The 24,112-nt window shown below is 42.0% G+C and overlaps 1 protein-coding gene across 2 annotated transcripts in view; it reads left to right on the top strand.

The window, feature by feature from the left end:
• COL8A2 (collagen type VIII alpha 2 chain) overlaps positions 1-24,112 on the top strand; it is a 208,450-nt gene that overhangs the window by 134,527 nt on the left and 49,811 nt on the right. For both annotated transcript variants that reach the window (XM_081200044.1, XM_081200043.1), the window contains one exon: positions 317-380. The gene's annotated coding sequence lies outside the window, so the exon portion shown is untranslated. The remainder of the gene's footprint in view (positions 1-316; positions 381-24,112) is intronic.

Genomic DNA, 24,112 nt, shown 5'->3' with positions numbered 1-24,112 from the left:
TTTGTATGGATTCCTCTTGGAAGGAAGAGAGCAGTCTAGGGAGGGGAAGAAAACGCTGTGTAGAGGAAAAACTTGACTTATATTTTTGAAAAGGGGTTAATGGACAAAACAGGAGGGAAAATGGTCACATGCTTTAAACCCACAAAATCCCTTAGTTAAAGCTGGGCTTGTCAGTCATTCTTATAGGGCAAAGCAAGGGCAGGAAGAGGGGAGAGGCTCAGCTTGTTCAAGGGGGAGCAGATCAGGAAGGTCTCCCTTCAGTTGGGTTTCTGTTCATTTGCATTGACAGTTCATGTTCTCCATTCATCTTCTCCAGACCCTGCTCATCATCTGGATTGACAGACAGACCATCAGTCGTTGGCCGCTGTGCTGCTTTGAAGGTTTGTGTCTTCTAATTGCATGCTTTATTTCACTGACCCTGGTAATGCAACATATCAGTATTTCGTGGCAGCTAGTCAGAACAGAGTAAGAAGCTTGTCCCTTGTTGCAGTTTGGGAAGTATACATGCACCCCAGGCTCCCAACAGACTGGCAGTGCAGTGCGTCAGCCTGGGCAATCTTTGATTGAATTGTGAACACAGCTGTTGGTTGGTTGTAGAGAACATTGAGGCAGAAATGAAAAGCTGCAGGATCCTGCCTCCCAATCTCTCTGGCATACTCTTTGAAAAGAGCTAATGTGTGAGAGAGTCTGGTGATGCATAGTAGGTCCTGTGGATTTAGTTCCTTTTGACAGCACTCTTGTTGCTAAGACACAATTACAGTGGAAATAGGAAGCAGAACATCCCTTCAGTTAACCTGCAGCAGTGGCCTATCCAGCTTGGTGGATAAGCAGATGACCTGAAAGGCACAGTACAGACTGATACAGGGGTACCTCAGGTTACATACGCTTCAGGTTACAGACTCCGCTAACCCAGAGAACAGAAATTGTGCTCCAGCGGTGCGGCGGCAGCAGGAGGCCCCATTAGCTAAAGTGATGCTTCAGGTTAAGAACAGATTCAGGTTAAGAACAGAACTCTGGAACAAATTAAGTACTTAACCCAAGGTACCACTGTATATAAAATCAAGATGCTGTTGTCTACATGGTAGGTTAGATCTAAGGGTAACTAAAATAGCTTTCCCTAACCTGGCGCTTTCCAGTTGTTTTGGACTACAACTCCCATCAGCCCCAATCATCATGGCTAATGTTCAGAGATTATTGGAGTTGTAGTCTGGACGGCACCAGGCTGGGGAAAGCTGCTCCACATAGAAATGAACAACTGTTAAGAGGCATACATTCTTGACTTCTTCCCTTGTGTGATTTGATCCTGATCTGAAATCTTTTTGTAAGAAGTGCTCAAGCCAGTTACCCAGCTTGGACAAAATAGAAAGCTGTGCTTTTAACAAACCAGGACGTCATGTATTAAAATAGATGAGGAGAGGTGCAAAGGGGAGCATGGAGTATGTAGGCTTACAATGCATTTCCAGTCTGAGAAACCATAGTTTGTTGATGAAAGATGTGATTAAACTAGACTAGCATTGTAGTAATAGATCTAACTACCCTACTGATAGAGAAGTGTTTACTAAAAAGATATACTGGGTTATAGTCAGAGTAGATCCATTAAAATTAATTACCATGACCAAACTAGGTCCATTAATTTCAATGGGTTGACTCTGAGTAAAAGTTAGTTGACTATAACTCCCGGTTCTGAAGCTACATTAATGGGATAGTACCGTATTTTTTGCACCATAGGGCGCACCGGACCATAGGGCGCACCCAGTTTTTAGGGGGGGAAATCAAGGGAAAAAATATTCCCCCCCCAGCCCCAAAGAGCAGCGTACAGGCTGCACACAACCTCTCCCTGCCAGAGGGGTTGCGCGCAGCTATGGAACAAGCCAAGGCAGCGAGCGGGATGGATCCCGCTCGCTGTTTTGGCTTCCCCTTTAGCCCCGTGCAGCCTCTCCTTGCCGGGAGACGCTGCGCAGGGCTAAAGAAGCCATAGCCCCGTGCAGCCTCTCCCTGCCGGAGGGGTTGCGCGCGGCTATGGCACAAGCCTGCATTCGCTCCATAGGACGCACACACATTTCCCCTCAATTTTTGGAGGGGGAAAACTGCGTCCAATAGAGCGAAAAATACGGTAAATAAAATACAGCTACATTAAGCTGAAGCTACATTAATGGGATAGTAAATAAAATACAGCTGGGGGTAGGCGGTCTTTTCCTTTTATGTGTGATCTGACTCAAAACTATAGTTGCCAAACAATTAGAGAATTTTAATACAATTAAGTGTCCTATGCTAATTGCCTGTAACTAATTGCCTCACAAAATAAAATTTGCCCTTCCTAACTAATGGTTGTAGCCCTGCTAAAAAATATTGGTAGTTTGAGCAGTTTTGGTCAAATACTATCATTTCCTCATTAGTTACAAACTTCTTGGTATTTTTTCCCTGTGGCATCAGTAATACCTTAAAATAGGTGTAGACCATACTGGTCCAGTAGTGTGCAGACATTGTTAAACATGTTCAGTGCTAACCCTGGTTACAATCCTGAACATTAAAAGAAATCTAAGACCTGCCTCTGGAGTTTAGAACAAACTTAGTTGGTCTCTAAGGTGCTACTGGACTTTATTTTATTTTTATATTTCAAAAATTCTAGCAAGTTCTGTTTGCTAACCTGTGAGCATAAAGACTGGGGAGATGGAGAAATGGGTTTGCTAGGTTCAGACCATGGTTTGCAAAGTTATGGTTTTACATCCTGATCTGCAGCTACTCCTTAATCATGGTTTAAGTAGTTAAATAGTCCATGTGATATCAGCAGTAGAATCTAATCAGTTGTACATCCTTCTATTAATCTATTTCTCCTAATGCGTTTGTTCCATATTATGATCTAACTTTGCAAATAGTTGTCTTATTACATAACCCCAGAATAGTTTTTTTTTTTTTAAGGATTTGTCTGCTAAAAGTGCCTAAAAGGAGTGTATATCTGTCTGAAAATCTTGGAGCAGTATATGAAAGTAGCGGGGGGAGCCTAAACCAGCTCCAGGAATGTGTTGGTGCTGTGCACACAGCAAAAGGTGGCCTCTAGGAGACCTGACTGGTTCATGACTGCTAATATCTGACTCGTGAGATCTGTGAGGATGAAACACACCTACTGAACAAACTAGTGGTTCATAAGCTCCTTGAATATTTAAATCTATCACACCACATCTGTGAAAGGAAAAGACCCATGGCATATACAGTAGGAAATAAAAGGGTTTCTGTCTACAGTGCGGTGATGGGGATTAAGGGACGTGTGATCATTGAAATGTCTCCATGGAAGCCGGGGGGTGGTGGCGGAGGAGAGAGGGAATAGGATTAATGAATGAGGGATGAAGGGAGGTAATAAAGCATGTGACCCCCACCTAAAGAGATGATGTGGGGGGGTGTATGCTTTATAAGCCATATAACTGGCTCTGGAAGTGTTGTGTACTATTCGCTAGAGAAAGGGGAGGCTAACTAGGCATTATGGTGGATGTTAGCTTCCAACCACATCTCAGGTAATGTGCCACCTGTATGCAACTCTCCTGGTAATACCTAGTTCAAGAAACATGTGATATGATGTCAGTGCATTTAGCTTTTCCATACTTGAATTAACTTGCAAGGGAGCTGGGCAACACTGAGCAGAATGACATCCTGTTATATGTGTCTTGTACTAAATTTTAGCAGTGGGGAGGGGTTGGAGATAGCCAGGCATCCCCCAACATGTTTAGTCCCCCAACAGGTTGTTTGCTCCAGGTCAGTTGTCACTATCTGGCATCCTAAGGCAGTTGCTGGTGCCCTCTTGCAATAGTGATGCCTACTGGGTTCCAGTGGCTCTAGCTTCAGCCACCATCTTAGTTCCCCCCAAATATGAAACAATTCCATGAAGGTCCTGTCATTCCATAGCACTGATGTGTGGGATTTCCCCCCAAAAAAAGAATTGCAGCTGCTATATAAATATGGAATGCTGCTATATAAACAATGGAAATTCTGAGGCATTGTATTTTGGGAAGATGAAGATGGAACCACCAGCCACCTGGGATCCATTGGACAACACTTTTTCTGAAGGCCTCCTCAGTCCTGGTTTCTGCTAAAGCTCTGCTGCAGACTTCTTCTGTCAGTTGACCTTCTTCTCACTTGGTCTGAAATCCAATCTACCAGCTTTTCATTTTCCTCCTTAAACATGCAGATACTTTATGGAGGTTTTAAAGTTGTTGATGACAAAAGTAATTTATTTATTTTTTTAAAAAAAGACCTGAACTTTATGCACCAACAGTCTTGATATTGCAGAAGATCTTCTCTGTAAGCCAGGGATGGCAACCTGAAGCTAGACTGCAACTCCCATAATCCCTGACCATTGGCCATGTTGGCTGGGACAGATGGGAGTAGGAGCTCCATAACACCTGCTTCAAGCCTTTGACTGATAAGAACTTTGTGAACTCCAAACTGACCATCTACCCTCAGGAACTCTCCTGAATTAGTTTGCTTCACTGTCTGTTCTCTGCCGTGAGGTGCTTTATCAAAAGGTGGGAAACCTGTGGCCTTCCAGCTGTTACCTAACTACAACTCCCATCATTCCTGAATGCTGGCTGGGGCTGATGGGAATTGGAATTCAACAACTTTATGTAGGGCCACAGATTCCACACCCCTGGCTTATCTTACGCCCAGCCCTCACTGGTTTGTTGGCATAGGAGCCAACTCCTAGCAGCTAAGGTCCCTTCACCGCCCCCCCCCTAAAACTCTGGGGGCACCCAAAGTTGATGGACATTGCCATTCATATGGGGGTGTGTGCCACATCTTGTGATTGATTATGTAGGGCAGGGCTTACCTGCCTCCCCCTCCCCAAATACTTTACTCAAGTTGGCACCCCTGCTTGTTGGCCATTTATGTGTTGGAGCCAGTTCCAGAAAATTTCCAGATCAGCTATTACCCAGTAATATTTTTCATTGTGCCAAGCAAGTAAAAGCAAGCAGGCAGGCTGTTAAAATTTATTATGGGCTGGTAAATAGTTTCGTACTTCTGTATGGGACTGGCTCAGATTCAAAAGGTTATCTTTTCAGCACTTCCCCACCTCCAATTATGTCCAGGTTTATTGTAGCAGAAAGTAACAAGGCTTCTACTCTCCCGGCACCCCGCTCACCAAGCAGTTTTTGGACACCTCACTGGCAGCAGGTAACATAAGCCTTTTCCACCCTGCCCAGGTTCTCTTTCTTCCCTGCCTGAGAGAAATTCTTTTGAGTCTCCCCTCCCTCTTGTTGCAGAAATGTAGTTTAATGTAAACCTAGCTCAGAGGCAGCTTTTTCTCATTTTTAAACTATTTCATATCAATTGCTGGCCTGACATTTGTTTTCTTTGAATTTTGGTTGGGAAACCGGTCTACATTTCTCAGGATATCTCTTTAGGAATCTTGGCAAAGCCTGTGCCGTATCTTTTGAAAAGACTGTAAATGTAAAACAGAAGGGAGATATTAAAAGAAGCATAAACAAGTTTCTTTTTCTCTCATCGTTGCCCCCTGCCGCCACCTCCCCCAGCTTCAGCAAAAGGAGCTATGTGTGTGTTTCCCCTTCTTCTTTGAGGGGGTGTCAGAGGAGAGAGAAAGTGGTTTTGTGCAGTGGCATAGCGTGGGGGTGCAGGGGGGCCGGCCGCACCGGGCGCAACATCTGGGGGGGGGGCGCGCTTGCACTTGCAGATCTCTGCCCCTACCACCGGTTAGGGGGCGCAAATTACTTGCCTTGCCCCGGGTGCTGACAACCGACGCTACGCCACTGGTTTTGTGTGGTGGCACTTTTGGGTACAGAGATCCATGACTTTTTACCAAGAAGTGGTGAGAGATTGTTCTCAGAGAAAGCACATTATTTTTCACCTCATCTGCCTTGAAACACAATTTTGCGACTCTACGTATTTAAAGTTGAAGATGCAAAATGAACTTTCTCTCTTTTGCACATTCGTTGCTTCACAGTTTAATCCCCTGGACTGCCTATGAAAAAAACCCCTGGGCATTACAGAGAGTTAACTTCCCTCCGTGTTCTCTACAGCTGGGTCCAGGCATGAGTTGAAGCTGGAGGGAACATTGGCAACGGCTTTGGTGGGGGTGGGGGGCAGTTGAGAAGAAAAGCTTCCTTATGGCATCAGATGCCAAGCTCCATTGTACCACAGCAAATTTCATATGGAATTTATTTTCCGAACTAGAGTACCTTTTCCAGAGATGGAGCTCATGAATATATTTATGTTTTTAGACATGGCAGACACTGAAGAACGTTGGGAGGGAGGAGCGATTTAGACCTAACGAAAGGAACACTGAATCATTGGCTGGAGACTCTCCATTCCATACTTGAAACAATTTCTGCGTCTACATGGCTGCAGGATGCAAAGATCAAATGGGGTTGTAAAATCAAATGGGGTTGTGTGTATCTGAAGAAGTGTGCATGCACACGAAAGCTTCTACCAGGCTTCCTCAACCTCTGTCCTCCAGATGTTTTGAGACTACAATTTCCATCATCTCTGACCACTGGTCCTGGTAGCTAAGGATCATGGGAGTTGTAGGTCAAAAACATCTTGAGGTTCGAGGTTGAGGAAGCCTGGCTTATACCAAGAACAAACTTAGTTGGTCTCTAAGGTGCTACTGGACAATTTATATATATGTATATTTCAACTGTGTCAGACCAATATGGCTACCTACCTGAATCTGGGGTTGTAAATGTTAGGGTGTCTGTTTTGCCACACATCCACCTCCCCTGCTTTTAGTTTTAAGATTAGATGACATTGCCCCCTGATTTCACCCAGAGCAAAAATTCATGATGCAGTCAGGGGTCCTGGCATGGGTGAAGCATTTTCGGAATTTTGAAGGAAGCAAAAAATCATTTTGGCGAGTCTAGTTCTTGGTAGGATTCAGCATATCCTTCACTTGATATTATCCCCCAGAGATAATATGAGTGCAGGCTGTTGGTCCAGCTGTGCTGCTGTGGCTATTTGCCTTTCAGTAGTGCTGTATATGCTCTGAGTGGCAAAGAAAACCCCTACATGAAGTGAGCAAAGCTGTTTAAGTGAATTTTGTTTATGGCCTGGGGAAATATCCCAAGCCTTGTCAAAAGAAGAAAAAACAAGTTTCACTGTGACTTTGAAGCAGCGGTGAGGGCTGGGCTGGTGCGGCTGCAGCAGGCTTCCTGTGCACATGGCCCAGGTAGCAATAACATACACTCCACCTCTGCTCAGTGGTGCTTACTTCTGACTGTATGGGTTCAAACTGTAAAACACAGTGTGCTTTAGCAAAATATCTTCCATTACCTGAAATGCAATCTTTAGCTCTTAATTAGAAATGCAAACAATCTTTCAGAGAAGTGTTACCTTTTAACTCCTTGTATGAAGTAGGAACTGCATCAAAGAAAAGGAAAGACGTATCCAACCTCTGCTTGATTAATTCTCAAAGATTTCTCAAAGCCTCATTCACTTGCCAGAGAGACTGTCAGTTGCACTGCTGCTCCATCAGATGACATCAACACTCCTTCCTGTTCTGAAAGAATATCCCGGAGATAGGCACCCTTTCCACTACATCACTGATGGGAAGCAATGCTGTGATACCTGTTACAGCAAGAGGCAAAAGAAATATTGTAATACCTTAAAGTCAATAAATTTGTTACTCTTTAAAATGCCACAGTATTTATTTTAATTCTGGAAAGATAATAGTTTTCAGATCTGCTTGTTCCTGTTTTAACCTTAACCTCTGCTTAAATGCCCGTTAGGGAATATATATATATAGAAAGTGAGAGAGAGAGAGAGAGAGAGAGAGAGAGAGAGAGAGAGAGAGAGAGAGAGAGAGAATAAAGGATTCCAGCCATAGGAAAAGATAAAATAATGTGATCAAACCAACAATAGGAAAAAACCATAGACTGCTAATGAAGGATATCTTTAATAGCTCTTCCAGATGAATTACTCAGTGCTAGTAGCGATAATGGATCTCAAATAACTAGAGATGAGTAATTCATCTGAAAGCTTCTTTATCAGCAGGAACTGAAATGTGTAATGGAATGCACTTTGCTGGGCAGCATCCAGCAGCTTATACATGTGACCAACATAGACTGTATTATTTGCTTTATTGGGATGCATTTCCATTTCTTGCTGTCATGATTTTTGGTATGAACTTTGCCTGCTGATTACCCATACAAAGCTATTCTGGGTTTTACTTCTTTATTTTTAAGCCAGAGCTTTTTGTATGCTGCATTTTTGAGGGACAGCAGAATCCTGCATTGGGTGTAGAATTCTTAAGAATCTCAGCTTTGTATTGTTTTCTTCTCTGTGTGTGTTTCTAGTCCTATGGCAGCAAAGATATCCTGGAAAGGGTACAGGCAGTGCCTAGTAAAATAGAAGTCAGAAGAGTGGACAAATAAGACCCTCCAATGATTGGGGTGGGGCTTCATTGCCTTGAATAACTTCTTGACCCTCCCCATGACAAGCACAACCAGAATAAATTATACAGATTTTTCTCAATTTGTCTAATTTATACAGCTGGCAAAATCCATATTTTTCTTGTTGCAGAATTTTAATATATATATATTTAAGCACAGAGTGCACATAGACCTGCCTTTTAGACTGTCCATGAAGCATAGCACTGTTCCTTTCAACGCAGCAATGGTTATCTGAACCCCACCATCACTGTGGAAGCCAGATGGTATAAAGGTCTAAGGACAGAGCATGGGGCCGTTGCCGTTGCATAGGGTTTATGGACTGATTGATGCAATGCTTCATTTATTTGACAGCACAAGTGGGAAAAAGTGGGGGTTCCTGTATTCATGGGTGTGTGTGGATGGCGACTCCAAACTAGCAGTGAAGCCAAAGCTATCCAGCACATGGCTCGGAAGACATTTTGCCATTGTCCAAGGCTCTAAGTATAAATAAACTTTTTCTTCCTATTTCCTCCCCCTCTAAAGAGCAAAGTTGGAGTTGCTTTAAGCAGACAGATGGCTCACAGATGCCATTATTGATGGCCTTGCATTATTAACCACAACCTATGCAGCTTGCAAACTCTAAAGGGATGGTGGTAGTGGGGGAGGTCTTTATAGCTTTGCCCACATAATAAAACCAGTTGATAGTAATGAATGCATTTATATTGTAGAGCCATGGAGGGAGGGAATATGCTGGAGCAAGTTGTGCTTAGCAACTACCAAGAACATGAAAGTCAGTCTGTAAAGAAATTAAAACCATTCCAGTGTCTCCTGTTCACCCACGCTTACTCACCACTACAGTGAAAACCATTTCCTCTTAATGTATGACCTGACATGCACTAGAAACACATGGGGAAGAAACAGTGCAAACATTCTCCTCTGCTGTAACGTAAAAGAAGCTTGCTGCTTTTCAGAATACAATATTGCAGTGATATCACCAGATAGTATGTTAGCTAGGCATACACACACAACTTTATTTTTTTAGGAGCAGGGGTGATTGGAACAATCCTGAAGCAAACTTTGGAAGGAAAATTCTTACTAAAATTCTCAAAAATTGAATTTATGTAATATGCTATTCCCTCTGTAGCTTGTTTTTCTGCCTTCCAAAGTAGTTTTATTTCTATTTGTCTTAAGTAGTGGAAAATCCTTTCCTTTCCACTAGGAGTTCTCTGTCTACAATATTTGGTCCAAGTATTGGTTTAAGCTATGTTCTTAACCACTTGAAAGAAAACTGAGCATGGAAATTCCCAACAGAAATAGAACTGTCAATAACTTCTTTTGCGCTTTCCATAGTACAAACAGAATTCTGTTTCAAACAGAATTGTCATAGTCTTTCTGACCCCACTGTTTTCAGTTTCCCCACCCAAGGATAAAACATGCATGTGATGAAATGGGATTTTAGTCTACAAAAGCCAATGCCATAATAAAGTTGTTAGTCCCTAACATGCCATATGTCCTTGTTGTTTGTCACTATTATGACAATCAAGCACAATTAATGATGTTATCTGTTCATAACCTTTGTGTAGTTCTTATGGAACTATAATAATCAAAGCTAAAGACTGAACTCCTCTCACTCTCCTACTCCCCTTCCAACTTCCTCTCTCTTTATACCAGAAGGCAATGAAGCTGAATGTTAGAAGATTTAGGACAGACAAAAGGAAGTATTTCTTCACATATAGTTGGAATTAGTTACTAGAAGATGTAGAGATGGCCACCAACTTTGATATCTTTAAAAGGGGAATAAACAAATTCATGGAGGATTGTTACTCAGTTGTTACTAGCCCTTATGGTTATGTGCTACACCCCCTTGCCAGAAGCAGTGTGTCTCTGTATACCAATTGTTGGGACCTACAAATGGGGTGACTCAAGGTTGTTGTACTCAGGTTCGTGGGTATTTGCTTTGCCACTGTGAGAACAGGACTAGATGGATCTTTGGCCTGATCCAGCAGGGTTCATGCGTTCATACTTTGTAGTCGGTCTCTGGGTTGTACTATGCTAAGTGCTACTCAGAGTAGACCCATTAAAATTAATGGACTTAAGTTAATAATGTTTCTTAATGTCCTTGGATTTACTCCTAGTAGGTCTAGCATTGGCTGCAACCTGCTGTCTCTGCCTCCCATGGAAACTGACTGGCTGGCTGACTTATGAGAAAACTTGCTAAGAAGGAAAGTATTGTGATGGGGGGAACAGAAGTTGTTTGTTCTTCTAAAGCTCCTCTAAGAGTGTTTTCACATAGGAGGTTTCAGTTGGCTTTCCCTAAATTAGTGCATAACGTGAATGTATAACCTACATGGGTGGGAACTTTTATTTCACTTTCTTGATTCTATCCAGCCTTAACATGGTTCACACAAAGCACAAATAGCATGAGGCATGCTCCTAAGTGCTTTTAAGTGTCTTGCGTGGAAATAGCAAAAAAGAACCAGCTCTCAAATGCTTGTGGTTTTGAAGGAATATATAATGTTCATTCCTACAAGATTGGTCATGGGTTACTCATATTGTTTGGAATTGCTGGTCAGGAGTCATATGGCAACTTGATCTGAAGAAGATTGTTGCATGCTCCATCTAACAGAAATTATCAGTTCTGTGGGCAAAGATTGTGGCATTCGGTTGCTTTGTATGCTGCCTAGTGCAATGTTGACTTAAAATAAAATGAATTGTATGCTGCAGAGCTGTAGCATAGCAACTTAAGGGCCAAGGCAGATGCAGTGGCCCTAGAACCATCTGTCTCAGGTCACTGCAGAATCCCTATAAGCAGGGTGAGGGCTCAGGTGTTTAAAAGCACAATATGGACAACAGAGGGGAGGGGCTATGACAGCGAAACCCTTTCCTTGTCTACGTTTGAAAGCTGTTTTTCTTCAGTGGGGCTCCATGAGGAGAAGCAATATCCACTGGAAGAAAAATTGCTTTTTAATTACTATTTTTTTAAAAAAAAAAGTTTCAGTGAGAAAAGTATAAGACTTTCCTCTTAGAGGACTGGCTCTATCGTTAGGCGGAATGAGACAGTTGCCTTAGGCAGCAGTTTTGGGTATCACTAGGGTGGCCATGTGTCATAAGACAGACCTCTATTTGAAGGCTGCCCTGTCCAAGTCTGGTTTAAAGAAAAGGAACTATAAAAAGTGTGAGCGGGAGCTTTGAAGTTGCTCATCAACAGTTTGTCTTTTTTTTCTTCTTTTTTTTTTTTTGGAAATCCATAACTTGCTCCATTAGGTGTGCTGGCCTACATTCCTCTCCCCATTTTATCCTTACCCTGTGATGTAGTTTCAGCTGAGAGTTGAACCCAGCAAGCTTCATAATCGAGTGGGGATTTAAATACAGGTCTCTGCAGCCCCAGTCTGCCATTCTAACCACTTTTACGCGCTGACCTTACATCTCAGGACTGCTGTAGCAATGATTAGTATGTGGAGTGTTTTGCGCATTTTGAGCTAGGCCGTGTAAATGTTAAGTTGTTGTCATTACTAGCAAAGCATGCATAATTACAGTGGCAGGTGTATGGAAGGGGTGGTGGTCTCCACTGCAGCAACATGGGATAGGTATAATGTGCCCGCCTTAGTTTGGTTGTTGAAGATAAAGCTGGACTAACTAGAGTCAAGGGTGATATGTGGATTTTATCCAAATCTCAAAATGTATGCTAGCCTTCACCAACCTGGTGTCCTCCCAATGTTTTGCGGACTACATCTCCCATCAGATCCAGACAGCTGGGGGCACCAGGTTGATGGGGGCTGGTTTAGGCTGTACTCCTCCCCCCCCCCCCCATAGGAATGAATGTCATTGTTTGCTCTGTCCCACAGAACCAGGTGTTTTCATAACCGTCTTCCGAAAGGTACGCTGTAGCAGGTTAAACACAGAAGTATGGAATGTAACCTCCATCTCTCTCACACACTGTGGTTACACCTTGAATGCCACAGTAACTCCAACTCAGCTAACCCGTGGGGTGTTTTCCTAGGTGGCTTTCAGCCAAATAAAACCTTGTTTTGAGATATTTCTAACTCCTTTTTAATCTGAGCCCTTGTGGCTGAGGTCCAATCCAACCCAGCATTTTGTTCCGCTTCTTCCTTGCTATTGTAGCTCCTCCGTTTTCAGTCTGGAATCTGCAAACAGTTTAGCTGCACGTCCCAAGCATAATGTTTGAAAGAATGTGTCCTTAACACCCACTCCAAAAACATTGTCCCTGGCCCAGAAACACAGACAGTGCATGCTAATGAGGTCCGGGGATAAACACAATTATGTTTATTTATAAAATATACTGTATCAAAGAGTGCTGGAAAATGCACCTGGAAGAGACAGAAGGGAGGCCAAACCACAACTGTCCAGCCATTCCTTGACTGAAACCATTGTGCTGCTCTTGTTGCTTCAACTTGTGGGTTTGGAACAGGCTAGGAAAACAGTCCTTAGCATGCAAGTCTTTGTTGCATTGTCACCTGCGGCTGAGAACAAAACTTGTATGTTTTGTCTATCTCTGCTAACTTTCAGATCTTGCCCTGCCGTTGAAGCTCCACCAAATTCAAGAATGTTTTCCACATTTGTCGCTGCACCTAGTATTTAGTAACTTAGAATTGGAACCTTGGAAGAAAATAATATAGGATTTTCCTCTTTATAATATAGATTGTGAGTTGGAAGTTGGTGGCACTCTAGGATTTTTCTCTTTATAATATAGATTGTGAGTTGGAAGTTGGTGGCACTCTGTTGCAGTGGTAACGCTCCTACCTAGAAGGCCTGGTTCAGAGAATAACGTTGGGGGGGGGTTGTATATCTGTCCCATTGCAGTTGTACTGTGGGATGCTGCAAGGCACTATTTTATTCCCAGCGCTGTTTGCTATCTATGTGAAGGCACTGGAAGCAGTCATTAGTAGATTCTGGATATTTCTTTGTTATATCGGAATCAAGAGAGAAGCTGTGAATGTCTTGAAACAGTGCCAGAATGCAGTACAGTGGTACCTCGGGTTACATATGCTTCAGGTTACATACGCTTCAGGTTACAGACTCCGCTAACCTAGAAATATTACCTTGGGTTAAGAACTTTGCTTCAGGATAAGAACAAAAATCGTGCAGCAGCGGCAGCAGGAGGCCCCATTAGCTAAAGTGGTGCTTCAGGTTAAGAACAGTTTCAGGTTAAGAAGAGACCTCCAGAACGAATTAAGTTCTTAACCCGAGGTACCACTGTAGTGGGCTGGATGAGGACCAACAAACTGAATCCTGGTAGGATCCTTTAAACAGAGAACTGTTAACTTTTGTAGCGCGTTTGGTTAGAGCGTGGTGCTGATAACGCCAAGGTCGCAGGTTTAATCCCCAAATGGGCCAGCTTCATATTCCTGCATTGCAGGGGGTTGGACTAGATGAACCTTGGGGTCCCTTCCAACTCTACAACTCTATGATTCTATTATTATTTTCTGACAGCCCTTGAAATAAATGACTGTCCACTGCAAAGTAGGCCACTATGCAATGAAAGGCTCCAAATGAAAGGATTCAAACTACAAGAAAGAAGATTCCACCTAAACATTAGGAAGAACTTCCTGACAGTAAGAGCTGTTGGACAGTGGAATTTGCTGCCAAGGAGTGTGGTGGAGTCTCCTTCTTTGAAGGTCTTTAAGCAGAGGCTTGACAACCATATGTCAGGAGTGCTCTGATGGTGTTTCCTGCTTGGCAGGGGGTTGGACTCGATGGCCCTTGTGGTCTCTTCCAACTCTATGATTCTATTCTATGAAAGGTGGCAGAAAAATATTGTAATAAATTAACCAGGCAGTAATTACATTCCACAGATAAACTCAAGTTTCTGTCTCTTCCACAATCAGGCAAGTGAGGGTCTGTAGCTTAGTGGTATCCCTGACATTGGGAAACATTCTTGTCTGGAATTCTGAAGAGCAGCTGCCAGTCAGTGTAGGCATGACTGAACTATATAAATGGACCAATGATATTTTCCAAGGTCCCTACACTCTGTAGCCTCCTAAAGCAGAGCTGTCCCCTTCTCTGTTTTCCTACAAATGGAAGAAATGATGCTGTTAGCTAAAATGACCTTGTTTCATTTTTAAAAAATAAAAATCATTTTGGCCCATTGGCTGATTAAGACCAGGATCCAAGTGACAGCGTCAATCCATGCTCTTATAGCATGCCTTTCAGACCCAAACCCCAAGGTCTGAGACGCTGAGCCGGCCAAGGGAGATGTACTGAATTGTTGTGGTTAGTAAATAGGCCTGCTGTCGGCAGACTGCACTGTGCATTGCCATAAATAGCTGAGTTTGCAATGCCACCTCTAGCAAGCTGGGTGTAAGCCAGGGGCTAGGATCCCATTGGGGAGAGCTCAGGCAACAGAGTCCAGGAGAGACCATTGTAAATGGCCTACACTTCAGTATTCCAGAGTGCTGTGGTTAATTGTTTTTTAAAAAGTATATATATTCAAGTCAGACATGCTGCAATCCCATTGAAGTCAGTGGGACTTACTTCCAAGTAATAGTGTTTTCAGTCTGGTTTGTAAGTTTTCCAATGTGCTGCTGTATAGTGCCCAACTTCCTACCTTATGTGTAATTCCCGATGGCTAGCCATCTTTGCATATGTGCCAGTGATTTCCTCTTTGCTGGGGACAGTCAAAATTTTCTTGTACTTCTTCCTGGCAAATGACTGTCTGTCTCCATTATGGCTTTGGATGATTTCGTGGGCAGGGGTACATTTCAAAATGTAATCAAGAGTCATACTGCCTCCAGCAGTAGAGGTAGAGCAGGTTTGTCCTGGTCACACCCCAGTAGTATCAGGCAGCAGAGTCAGGTGGCTGCTAATGGTCCGACATTCCTCTCTTGCTTTCGCCCAGTTGCTGAACCCTGGTTGTCCCTGCTGCTCTGCCAATATGTTTTGGGGGAACTGGGCACCACATACCACTTTTCAAAGAATGACACTCGGGGTATGTATGCATTTTCTTTAAGCTTAATAAGAAAATAGAATCCTCAATGTCCACATGGACTGATTAAATTTATATGCTGCCTCCCCAATAGTGCAGAATTGGCTTCACATTTTATGCTACATAATTATACATAATTCCAGGAAACATAATAAAATTAGAAAATATCATAAAGCCCACCGTGTATCATAAAATGACCCTTTCTATAACCACAAATGAAATTAATCAACACATGGTCTAAAGAAAGAGATATGGTTAAAATAATGAATTGGGTTCAGAAGTCTCAGCTTCCAGTAGCAGACCACCCAAACAGTGTGGATATGGCCAAAATCTGTCCAACCCATTTTAAGAAGCTGATGGACGAGCAACCCTCATTGCTGCATATCAGACGGTATCCACCTCCAGGTTCATTATATTAAATAGCATCGGGGTGTGTGTGTGTGTGTGTGATGCAGAACAGGACTATGATATAGGAGAATGGGTTTTAACCCTTCATACCTGCTATAGCTGCTTTTTGAAATCAAAAGTTCCATTTGTCCTTAAACTTAAAAGATACTTTGTTTTCCTTGTGGTTAATATCTAGCTCAGTGTAAGAATGGTCCATTTATTTGAATCTCCCTAATGAAATAAGAATTCTCTCCGCAACAACATCTTCTAATGGCCCACAGTTTTTAAGCGGTTTTAAATTGCTATTGTTTTAAATTGTTGGCTTTTAATTGTTTCCTGCCCTAGAAACCCTTTTACAGTTGAATAGCAGGAGAGAAATCCTTGCGCATAAAATACAATAAATGGACCTTGAAGCAGCCCGAGGGGCAGGGGGGAAGGGCTGGTGGCCAGAGCAGCAGAGCCACAACCGCCGTCCTGCACCAGCCAGTGGGGTGATTTCCAGGTTGGGGCCCCTCTCAGAGGTGTACAGAAGCTTTGGATTCTGCAATTCCTTTGCACCCAGCATGCTTCCTGTTGGAACGGAGAACCCTCAGAACCTTTGCATTATCATTATAATCAGTTTCTTACACCTGAAAGTGTTGTTTCTCTTGAGTGACTTCTCATTTGATCTTGATGTGCAACTGGTATGCTTTGAAACCTCAGTAAAGTTGCTAGAAGACTAAATTGGTTTGATTTACAGCTTTGATTTTGTTCGGATCGCTATTCGTCAATGCTAGCGTGGACAATGTACCACTTGTGAAATATAATGAGGTGATGGCCCAAGCAAGGTAGAGATTACTAGGCCTGGAGTTCTGGAATAGGTAACAGATGAGCACATGCCCATGGATAAATGGATAAACCCCATAGATAAATTAGTGGTCTTGCCACTGGGAAAGAAAATACAAGTTGTCTCAGCAGTAGAAGAGAAGAAGAGTTTGGATTTGACATCCCGCTTTATCACTATCCGAAGGAGTCTCAAAGCTCAAATTCTCCTTTCCCTTCCTCCCCCACAACAAACACTCTGTGAGGTGAGTGGGGCTGAGAGACTTCAAAGAAGTGTGACTAGCCCAAGGTCACCCAGCAGCTGCATGTGGAGGAGCAGAGACACGAACCTGGTTCCCCAGATTACGAGACTACTGCTCTTAACCACTACACCACACTGGCTCTCAGTGGCAGTGTCTTGGAACAGCTAGAAGGGCTTTATAGTCTGGACTAGTTTGTCAAACCCGATGTCCTGAGTGTTGCATCTGGCCAATAAAAGGGCCAACACATTTTTATGCAACTGTTAGCTTTTTCTAGGCACTAAGGTAGGCTTCCTCAAACTCGGCCCTCCAGATGTTTTGAGACTACAATTCCCATCATCCCTGACCACTGGTCCTGCTAGCTAGGGATCATGGGAGTTGTAGGCCAAAAACATATGGAGGGCCGAGTTTGAGGAAGCCTGCACTAAGGTTTCAAGCTGTAGGAACTGCTTTATGGGGAAATTCCTGATTCTCCAAGAAGCCTGTGGTCCAGTCATAGGAATCCAGTGCCAGAGATGTCTTCTCAGGGAAGTGGAGATGTGGGCTCTGGTGTCAGCAGAATCACATGAGAAAGACCAAGGAATGAATCCATTTTCTTGGGGTTGCTGCCACAGAATGGACTGTGCACTTGAGGATTCCTGTTTTGGAGCATGGCATGCTCTGTTCCACCCTACTCCAATTTAGGGCCTACTCAATTCACCCTACTCTGTTTTAGGGCCCTATACTGACTACTGCTGATGGGAACATTGATAGTGGTAGCTTCTCAACCACCTTTCCTTTCAGAAGGCACAGCAGAAGGCTCTGCAACAGATGGACCCCTCCGCCTAATGCTAATACCCTCCAGTGTTATTGGGTGAATTGGATGGAATGGTAGAAAATTATAAAAAATATACAAAAATCCCACAAAAAAATGAATGGATGATTAAGGTATGACATTTGCACAACTGCCCAAACTAAAGTCATGGTGAAATATATATGGAATGCAAACTTCCGTAAAACATCACAAGTTTTTAAAATAGAAAGTCAGTGCAAATGTTTATAATTGTTTTACGGTTATCTAGTTTTTATTGTATTGCAGCTTTTTTCCTTGTGTGTGTTTTTAGCCAGCAGCTAATTACAAAAATACAGTTTGTTTTTATTTTACAAAAGCAAGAAACTTGTTTTATACTTCATCTCCTCCAAGGAACTCAAGGTGGCACCAGTTCTTCTCCCCCTTCCCATCTTGTCTTCATAACAACCCTATGAGGTAGGTTTAGACTGAGAGATAGTGAACTGACAGAAGGAACTAACAGTGGGCTGCACAGCAGAGTGGGGATTTGAACCTTGGTCTCTCTTGTCCTAGTGTGATACTCTAACCACTATGCTTCACTACCTCTTACAGATATCTAAGCCACTGGCAGCATCACATGCTGTGGCATCAAGTTCCATTTGTTAAGCTCTTTCACACAATGTGTAATTTTCTCATAGTTAGAGCATACTCTGTTTTGGGCCAAATCTGTTCAGTGCTTTGCAGACTGAAACTAGTCCCTCTAACCATTTAGCCTTCCTTTCTCTTCCACTGCCACATCAAGAACAAGCACCTACAGCTGGCTGGAGCAGCTTTAGCAGGATCAATTATCTTCTCCTAATGTGGAAAGTGAGTTTGACATTCAAGGAAGCTTAGCGTCAGGCCGGCCTTTGATTTTTCTCCTTCTCATGGTCAATTAACCTTTTGGAGCAATACCAGGCAACATTTGCTGCCTTGAATTCCACCCTTTTGCTAGAGACCTGGCAAGCTATTAACTCAGACCAGCAGCAGCCATGGAGATGCATTGGGGAAACCTCAGCACTGAACAACACAGGCATCAGGTTTAACATTTATCCACTGTAGAGAGGGGAATCCCATTCTCTTTCCCACTGTCTTGATCTTTGCAATGCAACCACCAGATCCACTAGTCAATGAAGCCTGCCACCTAGTGGCTTAATGTTTGGTGGGGGTGGAGGATTCCTTATTTAATCTTTGTTTAGTTGCAAAGTGAAACTTGGGAATTTATAACTATTTTTTCAGATCAAACAAATTGCAGTTAATTTGTAATATTTGGCAGTCAGTCTGTCCAAGCCTGTCACTTTTATCCTTTTATATCCTTACACTTTTCCACATGCATTTTATCTTAAGAGATGGACTTAGGTATCGATTGATTTTGATCTAAACATTTTTAATTGGGTTTTCAGCTAAGCACAAGTTATTTCCTCAATTAGTAAAGAAATACTCCTTTTCCAGGAAAAGTGCTAGTTTACAAAGAAAACATATGTACTATATGTACATTCAAGTGATAGCTTCATCTCTTCTGGTTGGGTTATTTAGCCCACAGATGGGGAATATCCTAGAGAAAAACAGGTAACACTTTCGCCATGATCTCAACAGGAAGCTAAGTTTGTGAACTCTCGCAGACTGCTTCGTTCCCTTAACAGATCTGGCCTTCAGGGACTGGAAATGCTAAACTAGTTTTCCTGTGCCTTAGAATAATCAGAAATTGCCATTCATTCCCAAAACTTAAAATATCATTTTACGAGACATTATACTTTCTTTCAAAAAGCTACTTTGAGCTTGAAGTTCAAAGCTAGAATTTCTTTCTTCCTTCTCATAATGGGCTTCTACTGCCCTCCCCCCAAATTCTTTTTTTGTAGCATAGTTTTTGTTCTTTTTCCTCTTTAAACTGTTTTAACATGGTTGCATTAATATATATTTTTGTTATGTTAGAAAGCATATGACATGCAACAATAACTTAAAATAAAAAATAAAACAGCAATAAATGATCAGATACCAAAAGAAGAAGAAGAAGAAAAGGTTGCTATAGCAAACTGGTTTCATCTCAAAATATTTATTTGTTCTGTTTGGCATGTTGGTCCGTGATTTGGGTCTAATTTGGATTCAGTTTCCAGACAAGATCTTTCACCTGGGGAAAGAGGGTTGGTAGAGAATCTCCTGTGCATACAAGAGACCCTGGGTTTAATATTTGGCATCTTGTCTCCAGGTAAGGCTGAGAAAGAACATGTCTGAAACCCTGTCAGCAAAAACGCTGCACAGAGACTATTAAAAGAGTGAGTCCAGCCTCACCTTTACCTCTTCTAGGATTTGTATCTCACAGGAGGGAGGTATTGTTTCAGTGAGCAGGTGTTATTTTCCACTGGGATACCTGCTTGCTCACTTTCCCTTTCTGATCTGTGTTCTCTTCTTCCTCTGTGGACTTTGAGAATTCCTCATTCTCTCCAATGCTGTCTATCTCACTTTACTATTCTTCAGTCACATCCCTCTTACTTCCCTTCTACCTTGGTTCTTGGCCAGTAGTTCATTATCTCCATTCTTATACTTGCTCTTCAAAACATACATAGCAATAAAACTAAAGTTTATTAGTTTATTAGATACTAAAGACTGTCAGTATCTCGTGGAAGGGATTCTGTCATGCAATTAAAGTAGTTTAAAGAACTCTGTCACCCTAGCTAAACAAATCCACTTTAAAAAGAAAATTTACTTCTGGTATTTAGGAAAATGACAGGATAACATAGTGAAAAGTGTAGATGGAAGGAATGATTGATGGGAAGTTGTGTAAACAACCTACAAGTATATCAGGATGAATGGTTATTGCCATATGACTGCTTCACAAACAAATCAGAATGAAAGTTCAGTAAAGTTATAGTCCAACCTCCATATAAGATTTGTGCAACCAAGTAAAAATGAATGCTCATTAAATCTATAGGGGCCCTCATAATTCTCCTACTTACTCAAATTTCAGGCTTATTCTTTCTCCCACTTTCTGTTTCAGGCTTTCTGCCTCAGTCATACCTTGCATCCTCATTTTTGTAAGCATCTCTTTAAAGTGTTTGCTTTTTTTCTAGATGAGCTTCTGCATCCCACTCCTGTTTTTCCCCTCATGGGCTTTTGCTGAAGATTTATTGGACAAGCTTTCTTCTATCCACTCTTCACTCTTACCTTCTCCTCCTCAACATTGCATCACCATTCCCCTTTTTATTTTCTCTTATTCATTCCTCCCCAGAATCTTCATTCCAGGGCATTGGTCTTCAGGTAGTGGATCTGGACGAACTACCAGGTCATGATGGCCCGATCAACATTTAGTCTCAAGAGCAGCGCTACTACCATACAGATATATATATTTTTTTAAAAAAATAAGAAATTAATGTTTGGCTTAAAGGTGTGTCCCAGGTCTGAAATGGTTGAAGCCCATTGCTCTAATGGTGCCAAGTGAAATCTGTTACCCTATCTGTCCTGCCACTGGAACCTTTCTCTTCCTGACACCATTTCCTCCATAAGTGAATCCTAAAACACCTCCTTTCATTGGCTTCCCCCTGAATACCTCACCTTCTCTTTTCTCCCTAGTGTAACTTGTTTTGATTTAGACAGGGATGGCCCTACCTTTAGGCAGAGTGAGAGAGCCACCTTAGGCACCAGGTGTAGGGGGTGGGAGCAAAGAGTTAGATGCCACAGAGCCTGTCCTAAGACATTGTGTTGCACTCAGGTACAGTGCAGGGTCCTGAAAGTTTCTGTACATGGAATGGGAGGAGGCAACATCTTGTCATCTCATGTAGCAAAATGTCCAACCCCAGATTTAGACTTATGAGTCTGCATCACTTTATATTTGTGTACAGTTACTGCTGATTTTGTGGCACTTCATAATAACAAATAAAAACCTGCTACAACAAACTCATTAGTCAAAGCTGCTTGTGTTGAATAAGTAATATCATTCCCCAACCCCAAGATCCTTGTGTTGTTACTTAAAAGTTTGTAGATTTGGTCTCAGGCAGAATTCCCTGGGGAGAGCCCCCAAAACTTACATGCTCCTTGTGCTAAACACCTCCCTTAAAAATTACTCTTTACTACTTGTACATGGTGCAGATGAATGCATCTCTGACATCCTTCTTGGCTTGGTGCAGCCACATTCCCGAACCCACCATGTAAAAGTCAAACTCCACTGATGCCTTCACACTTAGCAAGTCTTATAAAAATGAATTGCCCTCAGAGGAGGAAGGAGAACCACCTTCCCTTGCTTACAGGCAGGCTTCTAAGCTGAAACAGCTGTTTACCAAAAAGAATGGACCACCTAACAGAGTTGAATTAAAAAGCCAAACCTCAGCAATTAAAATGAGGGCCTGCCAAGGATGGGCAAATCACTCTTAACACTGTTCCATGAGAGTTTCCTATGTGTTCAGCCACAACTCTGAACGAGGCGGCCCCTTTTTTCAATAATCTGTGAAGTATATATGCATACAAAAAATTGCATTTAACTCCATGTATCTTATGCATTGCTTAATAGGTATTCCCCCCCCCATGCATATTTTGATCAGTTCTATTTTTAAAATATATTTTTATTAAGTTTTACATAACAAATTTAAATTCAAACATTAAACACCAACATTGTCATTTAAGATTCCCTGAATCCTTTGACTCTCCCCCTCCCTTCCATGGTTACCATATCAATCTTTTTTCAACTGCTTCCCTTATTTTCTCTATTTATTTATTTTTTAAATCCATTTTTACCATAGTTGTGGGGGGGGTTTTGTACATTACAAGCATTACTCAAATCCTGCCAAAGTTTTTAGTTGTTTACAGTGTTCTCGTAAATACATTATAAATTTTTCTCATTCCTTATTAAAGTTCTTCTCTTCCTGGCTTCTGATTTTCCCGGTCAATTTCGCCACTTTGGCATAGTCCATCATCTCTGGTCAGTACTTTGTCTTCTTTCTATCTCTGGGCCATTAGTATTCGTGCTGCTGTTGTTGCATACATAAATAGTCATTTCTGCTCCTCTCTGCACCTAAAATGCCTAGTAAAAAAGCCTCTGTTTTTCCCCCAAACATTAAACATTTTTTTTGACTCATTGTAAATCATTTCCCAGAATGCTTTTGTAATCTTGCACGGTAAAATGTGCCGCCTTTCTCCTTGCATTTCCAACAAACATTTGAAGCAGTTCTATACATCTTTGCTAATTTTACAGGTGTTAAATACCACCGATCCATCATTTTCATGTAATTCTCCTTCAATGCACAGCACGCTGTAAATTTATTTCGATCAATTCTTTAAGCTGTGAATTGCATCAGAATATTATGGAAGTGTAGTGGATAACTGAACTGCAGTCCACACATTAACCTGAGTTGAGTGAAGATCAGGTCAATGTGTATCAGAGTTCACAAGGCCAGAATTCCTCAAGCATCTCCAGAGATCATCTTGGCCTGTTTTGGCAATGCTGTTTACTGGACCTGTCAAAGACTTTGGGGTTTCAACCAAGGAACCTCATAGCCTCAGGCTGGCCTTTTTTCTTTTTTCTTTCCTTTCTCCTGTTTTAGGAGTTATCCTCATGTTTTTATGCATTTTGTTGTCTTGAATACTAGCTATGACAGAAATAACATAAGAAAAGCCCTGCTTTTCACAATGGCAAGCTAGAGCAATTGGGGAAATACCTTGATTGATTTTTTTCAGTTTAATAACCTCCTAGAAATGTACATTAGCCTCTTGTGGGATTCGATGAAAGCCACGCTGAGAGGGAGTTGTGTCAAAATCTCTTCTGGGTTAAAGAAAATAAGGGAGGCCGTTTGTAAGCAACTGTTGTTTAGTATTGGGGTCTTAGAGAGGGAACACAAATGAACTGGCAGTGCTAAAATATACCACAAATTAACGGGTAAGAGAAGTGAACTGGCTGTTGTAGATTTTCTTGCAATTCAAAACAACAATAAAAGTTCTAGGCTGTTTGCTAGATCTTTATGCAAGAAACAAGCTAGGAACCAAGTCACACAATTTCAGAGTATCGGTGGGGAGTTAAGTTACAAGTCTGACGACACTTGTCAAGTGTTTGCTGATTTTTATAATTATCTTTATTCAACAGATCGCCCTGAACCTAACAAAACACAGCTCTATCTGGAGCACGCTGGGTTGCCTACTTTAAGCAAGACTCATAAATTTATTAAAGCTTTGGGTTGCAGTAGAGCTGTGTACACACTATACCACTATCAGGGCTTTTTCATTTCTGTTTGTCTTGAAAGAATATACCCTTGGGTTAAGAAATTCCTTTCTTGATCCTCACTTAAAGTATGGGAATTCTGGGTTTAGAAACTAATTCATGATAGTTTTCCTTTACTCCCATTCATAGGCCAGCCATAGGTTTGTGATCCATCTAAATATAGTCAGTATAAGGGGTAGGGGGGGAAATGTTTATACTCTGTTCGGAACACGTTCTGCAGAGGAAAACCCTTCACCTTCCAACAGTTGGAAGACCTATTGGCACCTGTACAAATGGCTTCAAAAGCTGTATGGGTCTTCACCATTACTTACCGTATTTTTCCATGTATTAGACGCCCCC

The sequence above is a fragment of the Podarcis bocagei genome, assembly GCF_964188305.1.
Source record: "Podarcis bocagei genome assembly, chromosome: 7".
Taxonomy (NCBI): domain Eukaryota; kingdom Metazoa; phylum Chordata; class Lepidosauria; order Squamata; family Lacertidae; genus Podarcis; species Podarcis bocagei.
The sequence above is the reverse complement of the archived record's forward strand: the minus strand, read 5'-3'. Positions and strand labels throughout refer to the sequence as shown.